A 9079-nucleotide genomic window follows, 5' to 3' on the forward strand; every position below is an offset into this window, starting at 1 on the left:
GACAGTGGAAGTAGGGTCTACACTTAAACCGAACTCCATTTTTCAAGGGATCTTTTAACAAATTCGTCTCATCCGTTGTCCCTTGCCATGTCCTCTATCTTGCCTCGCTGTCAAGGGGGGGGGGGGGCACGCCGGAAATTTCGATGAACATCCTCGGCAAACACCGGGACTTTCATGTTAACTAGCCAACGTCTTACTCACTGAGCCACCATCTCTTCAGCTAGTATAAATGGCCTGTAGTGTAGAGCCTATAATGTAAGACTTGAACCATAAAGTCTTAATGAGTGATAAGATGTTTTAAAATATATTCATTAATTATATAAAATACTGCATTAAAGGAATATTTATAAAATCTTAATGAGTTATAGATGTTTTAAAATATATTTATTGATTATAAAATACTACATTAAAATAATACGTAATAAAATTTATGTTTTACAATACATCTATTGATTATATCAAATACTACCTTAAAATACTACGTAATAACATTTAAATAACATAAAATACTACCTTAAAATAATACGTAAAAACATTTATCAAGTTTCAATGAGTGAATAGATGTTTTATAATATATTTATTGATTATATAAAATATCACATTAAAAATTATCTAGTCTTAATGAGTAAACATATGTTTTAAAATATCTAATTATATAAAATATATACATGTATTGTCTCCCTCTATCTTTACTAGGACTTGGGACCTACAACGTCAGTCCTCCACTGGTGGTTTTATAAACAATTTTTTATCTATACATGGTGACATGCATAATATGTAAAATCGATCCTACAGTATTTATTAAAGAGGCATTATGGTCGATCTCGAGAGGACATTTCAATGATAGATAATTCAAAATGAATATATTGACAATTTCCTTTAAATTGTTTATTTTGAAAGAAGTTATTAATGGTGGTAGTTTTGATAAGGTGTGCGCATTGATCTTAACCACCGTACTGGTCATCCGAGTCTTAGTCTGGCTTCTCCCTTTTTTGAATTAAATCACCGTTATGATCTACTTAAAATCTACTTATGGTCTTGTTATTTTAATAAATGTCTAATTAATAATTCATATAACATTTAAGCCCCCACCCGTTAGTTCCTAAACCGTACCGTAGTAAATGACAATTCCCTTCTTCACAAAATGAGCACAATTTAAACATACATTATGCAAGAGCTAACTCTTGTCTATTACAGGTCTTTCTTTTGCCGGAAATGTTACATAAATTATTAATTAGACATTTATTAAGATGTGTCGGATTTTCACTGGATTTTAATCCGATCTGCTACTGAGCGCTCATTAATGAATAAATACGAAAATGGGTAATCGTATGTTTTTATCGTACCGACTTTAGTGATGATTATCGAGGTAAGGCCTAAAATTCAGTCGCTAATATCCCGGTTCAGAGAGAAGCAATTAGACTGAAATTTTCAGCATATTCCCTTTACGTTATCTAGTTTTAACTATTACAGCTAGATTTGTCAGCTTTTTATCTAATCTTCCATAATGCGCCTTTGAGTCTTTCTCTTCATTGATACTTATACAAAGATATATTATTATATGCCAACATTTTCAACTTGACGTATATTGTTTTCTCCCCGGCCCTGATATCCACAATAACGTCAATTTGTTTGTGGACCGTCTACAGGTTAGCCACTCGACATATTGCTAGTCTTGTTGGTATTTCTTAACTTCCTGACGTTCCGTGACAATCTGTGCCGTTCTGAAGCAGATCCTGATGTTTTGGCCAGGTTTATAACCATGGATTCCATCAATGAAAATGGAAGTACCCCGTTGCTATTTTCTTAGTAATGTTAACGTCATGTCAGCTGTGAACGACATTTTTAGAATGACTGAAGAAAAATTCTTCCTGACAGGCACTCAGGCCTTGCAACACTGCTAGCAAAAGTTTGTCTGTGTGTCGCCTACAGTCCGCAATTCTTAACTGGTCGGCTAGAAACTTTGCATACTTGTTCCTTATACCCCAAGGATGACCCATAATGTTTTGGTGTATGACCGACCCCAGATTATTCTGTTTACCATCGAGTTTAACCTTTATAGAAATACACATTTTAGCCACTATTGGGCTTGTAACAAACAGCGAGGCTGATGTCCTCCGCCAAAATTCGAAAATACATAGACGACACATTAATTGCATAATTTATCTTTTTCAAAAGTATCGCGTAATCAAACTGATTTTCCATACTTAGTCTAAGCATAAAATGTTCACGATCAAACTCAGTCAAGGTTTTGAAGTGCACTAAGTTTCATCACTCTCCATCAGTTAGAATCAAAATCATCTTGTCCCAAAGCATCAACCAATGAAATTGCATAGCTCTGCTTAGCTTTAGCGGAAAATGTTTACCATTGGATTTAGTCACCTGATGAACATCTACATCAATGTTAATCACTGAACTCTGTCAAGACATTCAGCTAATGAACATATACATCAAGTTCAAAATTCTACCCCAATTAAAAGGAGAATTTTTATGTTCAAGAGTCTTGACCAATCACATTGCTTATCGCTACTTAGCCTAAGCAGACAATTCTCATTATCGAACTTACTGAAGGTATTCCTCACACAATCAGAACCAAAGTCATCGTGTTCCTCTGTTAAGCCTAAGTGGAAAATGTGCATGATCAAACCCTGCGATGGCATTCACCCAATAAACATTTTCACCCCGAGAATCAAACCCTCCATCAAGGAATTCATCTAAAACACCAACACAACGTTATTGTGTCCCAAATGGTGTGACGGACAGACAGACCCATTTTATTAGTCCCCCGGGGGAGGGGGGCACAAAACCATCAGTAGTGAACCAACAATGGTGATGTTAAGACATCACCTCTGTATCATGAAACCTGAAATATGTAAACATAGTTACTTTAATACATAATATAGGTGAAATAAAAACAAAGTGTGGTTTATTATGTATAGGATCACACACATACATGGATGATAATACCTAGATGTCTCTTTGCTTTATCATGAGGGAGGAGTTCACTGAGCTAACAAATTTAAACACACATTATGCAAGAGTTAAATCTGCCAATTAATTAGACATTAATTAACTTATCCTGACCATAATTATTATTATTATTATTATTATTACATGTACTTATATAGCGCTCCTTTCATGATAAACAGGGTTTTAAAAATATGAAGTTCGTGTAAAAAATAGAAATATAGAAATCAACATATAAAAAAACCAGTAATCTTTAATGGTGTAGATAGAGTTTTTACGTGTAAAATAATCATGTAAATAAAGAAATAAAAATATAAATAAAAACAATGATATTTAATGGTGTAGATAATGTTATAAAGCGTAAAAAGAATAGCAAGAGTAAATAGGTGGGTTTTGAGTTTCGTTTTAAAAACAGGGAGTGAATTACAACTGCGTATACTGTGTGGGAGTTTATTCCATAATTTTGGTGCACAAATGGAAAAAGCACGATTGCCACAGAAGGCAAGGTTCGATTTTTGCTCCTTTAAAAGACAATGATCTTGAGACGAACGTAAAGTTCTGGATGGTGAATATAAAGTTAAAAGATTGGATAAGTAAGATGGCGCAAGACCATTTAGACATTTAAAAGTTAACAATTAAATTTTATAGGTTATTCTAGATTGAACCGGGAGCCAGTGTAAATTATAAAGGATTGGGGTTATATGTTCTCTATAAGAAACATCAGTAATAAGTCTAGCTGCAGATTTTTGTAGTTTTTGTAGTTTATCGATATATTTAGCATATATAATCAACTCTCGGTGGCATCGCTAGCCTGCGATATTTACTGGATAATCGATACTATGCTTTTATCGTACCGGCTTTAGTAATGATGATCGAGGCTAGGCACAAAATGTAATTGCTAAATAATCGGTTCGGGGTGGATCAATTTGACTTAAATTTTCAGCAAATTCCCTTTACATTATCTAGTTTTTAACTGTTATAGTGATAACTACCAGCTCTGTATCTGATCTCCCATAATGTATTTTTAAGTCTCATTTTTTTCTTATTGAAACCACTGGATTGATGACACTGCTGGTTACATTGGCACTGGGATGATTTTACTAACCTAACCTAGTGACATACTACCCCAATTCACTTACATACTACTAGTCAAAAACCTATTGGGGGAGGGGGTGGATGGCCGAATGGTAAGCACGCGCGCGCTGTATCATACGGCCTGTCATTGAGTCAACTGGCGGGGTTTTGATTCGCCGGTTGTACGTGACAAGGAGTAGGGTCGCCTGTCCAGCCTCGTGGGTTTTCTCCGGGTCCTCCGGTTTCCTCCCACTGCTAAAGACGCCTACGCGCAAGCGAATTATTGAATAAAATTGAACCACGTGTTAGTCCCGAAATGACCTAGATTGTGTCGAGTGGACGTTAAAGCCTATTTCTCTCTTTCTCTCAAAAACCTATTGAAATAGAAGGAACAGTGTCTCGTCGTTCTGATGGGACGAAAACCAAAATTCCAAAATAAACTTTGGTGTACATGTACAATAAGAGATAAGTGTATGCAGTCGTGCCGCTGTGTGTCCATAATTTCCCTCATGTCACACTGTGTAGCGTTGCCCGTCTTCATTAGCCTAGTCAGTGCAGCAAAGTTATTGTTTTTTCCCTTTCATTTCGATTCGTGCATTTTTACATTGTACGATATGCGATGTTATTACGTGTTTACTAGTGCAGTCCTGTACAACTCGAGAGATAATGGAGATAGAAGCAAGTGTTTACTAGTCCTCTAAGATAATAACAAGTAGTCATGTGAAAGATAATTGAGGAGACTAGCAAGTAGTAGCAAGTACTTACTTGTCATATGAGATATTAGAGATAATAACAAGTAATGATGTGTACTTACTAGTGACAATAACAAGTAGTATTATTGTACGTCACCAACAAGTGATTTGTAGCTGTGGATGTTTTTGAATCTGTTCTATATATGGAAGGCGGTACAGCATTCGCTTGCACGTCTCGTTCTATAAAAATGGTAACATTTACAACTACAACTAAAACAAAAATACAACTAAAACCTTACCCACACCCCTATTTAAAATCAGTAACAGATTACTACGAATACCAGCTATATAAATTCCTAGAAATATTTTAAATTTTACATTCGACTGTATTAATACTGAATTGGTGATAGATGAAAAAGACATAAAGGATTACAAACATCATTAGTTATTGGGCCAGGTGTATTAGTCAATGGTATCAAGTTAACAGTGTCTTCAATAGAGAGAGAGAGAGAGAGAGAGAGAGGGGGGGGGGTGTTACGTCCACTCGACACAAACTAGGTCATTTCGGGACTAACACATTGTTCAATTTTATTTCAATAATTCGCTTGCGCGTAGGGGTCTTTAGCAGTGGGAGGACCCGGAGAAAACCCACGAGGTGTCTCTTAAGTACATCATTTATTCATATTATTCCCTTCATCGTTGTATATAATAAATCTGAATAAATACTTTTTAAATCAACATCATTTAAGAACAACAAATTACTGTAATTATATGTAGTTACCTTTCAGTTTTGTTGTTGTTAATAGCTGCTCTCCATCACCCAGTGTTAGTTGACAGACATACTCCCATCCAAAATCTTCCACTGTCACATTTTGTAAGGTTAGACTGATCTTTTCACCAATTTTATTTTCATTTGGTGTCTTTTTGACTGTTACTCTTTTGATAAATTGATCCGTGTCAGTAAATTCACCCTGGTACCAATATCCTACTTCGACCTGGAGAAATATACTCAAAGCCATTAAAAACGCATTGCTTAATTCGTGAAATATTTCTGGTAAACGTTTTCTTGGGCTTTCGTGCCGTATGGGTCTCTTTTTGTGGAGTTCTGGGTTTGAACCCAATATCAGTTCTCGGTAATGAACTTTGTTCGTGCAAACACTTGTCTTTTTTCAGAGTTTAAGCAGTCCCATGTCGCACGTTTTGCACGTGCATTCCCTTCACTCTGGCCCTTTAAATACAGATCAAAATTTCAACGTTCATCACTTCGGAAAAATGCCACGACTTACACGATATTGACTTCAGCTGACCCCGGCTTTGTTTCACGGTTCTCTGACGTTTCGATTTTGTGCATTTGTAGTTAATGTTTTCATGAATGAAATTATCCACCGATGCTTTTTATCTCGATTTTGTCAATTGGTTATATAATTTATCCAATTACACAACACACACAATAGAGGAAGATGTGGTATAAACAACACATTGCTTATAGAATTTAATTCCACCAATTTTACATAAAGTAGAGGAGGTGATTGCGTTTAATTCCGCCGATTATTTAAAGTAAACTAGAGAGGGTTGTGGTGTAAATAGCGTGTTGATTAGTTGTATATTGAGCTTTACCTTTTCATTTTTCCTTTCCCGTCTTATAAAAACAGCAATTGCTTCATATGGATATTTGTATTCCCACAGAAAAGTAACATCCGTTCCCAATGTTGCATGTTTTTCGTATTCAGAATGTGTCCATTTTGGTCCTGCAAACAGTTAATTTACATTCATATGCGTTACTCAAATATCCATCAGTATATTTTGGTAAACAACGTCCACAGGGAGGTATTGAACTAGACAGTAGGGGTGGTCATATTCTATTGCGATACAAACCTCGATATTCGCCACAATTATGAGGCCCATTTCCAGGAAACATTGTTGTAGAGTTGAAAGTTCAAACGAAATGTCGATTATTTATTTGAATTGATTATTTCAGGACTTTCATGAAATAATTCATTATTTTAGGACTTTCGTGATATAATTCATCATTTTAGGACTTTCGTGAAATAATTTAAATATCGACTTTAGCTGAAACTAAAATACACGCTTTTTATACAATTGATGGTAAAGGGGATGGCTTTATCTACATGTAGTAATTATAATTCATTTTATATTCCGGCCAGAGAGAGAAATAGGGTTTAACGTCCGGGTATATGAAACCGTCTTTTTGGAATTTTATGTGGGGAGTTGATGAAATAGTCTTGTTGCAAACGTTTGTCAACTCAACGGCAAAAGCAACCTTTCTGCCTTGGGTTACAGTAGTAATTGAACCCTCTATCCCTATGTAAGGCCAAACACGCCATATTTCAAACAGAACCACAGTAGATTCATGATTTGCACAGGATTGTACCTGGGTCATTCCATGTCAAGTGGGTCAATTTTCAGATATTGGGAAATTGACTTCCCTCGAAAAAATCGTGAAAAAATATATGTTATTGTGCATGTTAAAACTATATAGAAACTGTGCAAAACTGTGGTCTGTAGCTTGAAAATTGACTGAGATACGGGCATTTGAGTTTCTTGAGTTACCGATTAGTTTTCGAACCATATGTATCAATAATTTACTCGAGTTTCTCAGATATTTTATTTTTAACTGACTTGCTGTTTCAATCATAGTTATCTATCTTTAGGAAGGTCAGGTGACTGGTAGGGTTCGGATGCTACTTGACCATAAAACCCCCCAAAAATTGGTATAATTGTATATTTTCTGGATTTTGTAGTGCTCCAGGAACTACAAAGTAATATATATAGACCTAAGTATTGGCCTATCCAGAGATTACCGGTAGTACTACATACGAAACATATGAAAACGCCTCATTCTGCACTAGATTCACAGAAAATTACCCTCGAATATGGTTTCAGACACAAATTTTGAAAATTGCCTCGTATTTTTCGAGCCGATAGAACCTGGTAGATGAGCACCTAAAAATCTGAAACTTGGTGTAATTATAGTTTGTACTAATGTCCCTAACATATGTTAAAGACGTTCTTGTTCCATGCTATCTTTTTTTGGGTTACTCGGATCCATGTCAATTATCACCCAATTAGTTAAACCGTACCCCTTCGATTTTGCTGAAATTTGGTTTATATGCTTATTAGGGCTGAAAAGGATCGAAATCCAATTTACTAGGTGTGTACACTATATCCACGCGACCCAACAAGTCATATTTTAAAGTAAATTTGACTACATTACTCTTGCGTACTTAGTGCTTTTAATTCAATTGTTGAATTCCTTGATACTTCATTACCACAGTTAACCTGACAGTTGTACTGGAGGTCATAGTCTATATAGATAGGATCTTCCAGAATCAAAGATACTTTCTTTTCAGTCGTCCCGTTTATTTCATCTATAGTATGTGCAAGAACAGTTGATATGAATGGATCAGGTTTGAATCCCCCTTCCTTTGTCCATTTTCCTACAGGAACCTATAATAAAATAAACATGTCTACATGTATGCATTTCATATATCTACACATATACATGGTGCGGCTAATGGGCTATCGCGTGGGTTTTCTACCGACCCCCTGGTTTTCCCCACTACTAAACACTCATAACTGCAAGCAAATTATTGGAGTAAAACTGGGCCATAGATGATCTTATTTGTGACGAGTGACGTTCATTTGTCTCCACGACAAACATAATATACATGCTGTGACAATATCCTGTTACCCGGAAGACTATCTTGCAATTTGAAAACACAACGTGAAGTGCAATGTTAAGATTTTGACTTCCTTACAGACTTCACGTTGTGTTTTTAAATACTAACGCCCCCATTGCTCTAAATAGGCGGGTATATGCATATAATATAGTCTGTAATCATAGTCTGAATTTCACGAGCATGACTGTTTAGACACTCGTACAAGCCGGCAAAAGGACATACATTTTCATTAGTAATTGGTGTCGGTTCATAGGTGAACAGAATAGGTTTTATAGTGTTATTAATTACTAATTTGTTAACCACCTGCGGGGAAAAGGTAGTTCGGTATCCACCGTAATGGATTGTATTGGATTTTAACCGTAGAGTTACAACTAAATGCTTTGATGTTACACAAAACAAGAAAATCGACATAGAGTACTGTCAAGTACACGTTTTCTTCTTTTTGTTTTAATATTTCCACTCCCGGGCAATTCTTTGACGCATGGTGCGGATCACAGAATTTGTTGTAATATTCATCTCGAAGTACGAATTTTAAAGATATAAACGGCTAGAAAGATGGGTTATGGATATTTTCATTGGGTAACGCAAACAAGAAACATCCGAAAAACAACAATATGTAGGAACAGTTTACTGTTACACACACAC

The 9079-nt window shown here is 35.7% G+C and overlaps 1 long non-coding RNA gene across 1 annotated transcript; it reads right to left on the bottom strand.

Annotated features, from left to right (window-relative positions):
* Window positions 1-514: 514 nt before the first annotated feature.
* LOC126824942 (uncharacterized) lies at window positions 515-8189 on the bottom strand. Its single transcript, XR_008788698.1, has 5 exons — window positions 7979-8189; window positions 6351-6481; window positions 5515-5728; window positions 4856-4973; window positions 515-2863 (listed from the first exon to the last, which is right to left on the bottom strand). It is a non-coding gene; the product is annotated as an uncharacterized LOC126824942 (long non-coding RNA).
* Window positions 8190-9079: the final 890 nt, after the last annotated feature.

The sequence above is a fragment of the Patella vulgata genome, chromosome 1 (genome assembly GCF_932274485.2).
Source record: "Patella vulgata chromosome 1, xgPatVulg1.2, whole genome shotgun sequence".
Classification (NCBI taxonomy): domain Eukaryota; kingdom Metazoa; phylum Mollusca; class Gastropoda; family Patellidae; genus Patella; species Patella vulgata.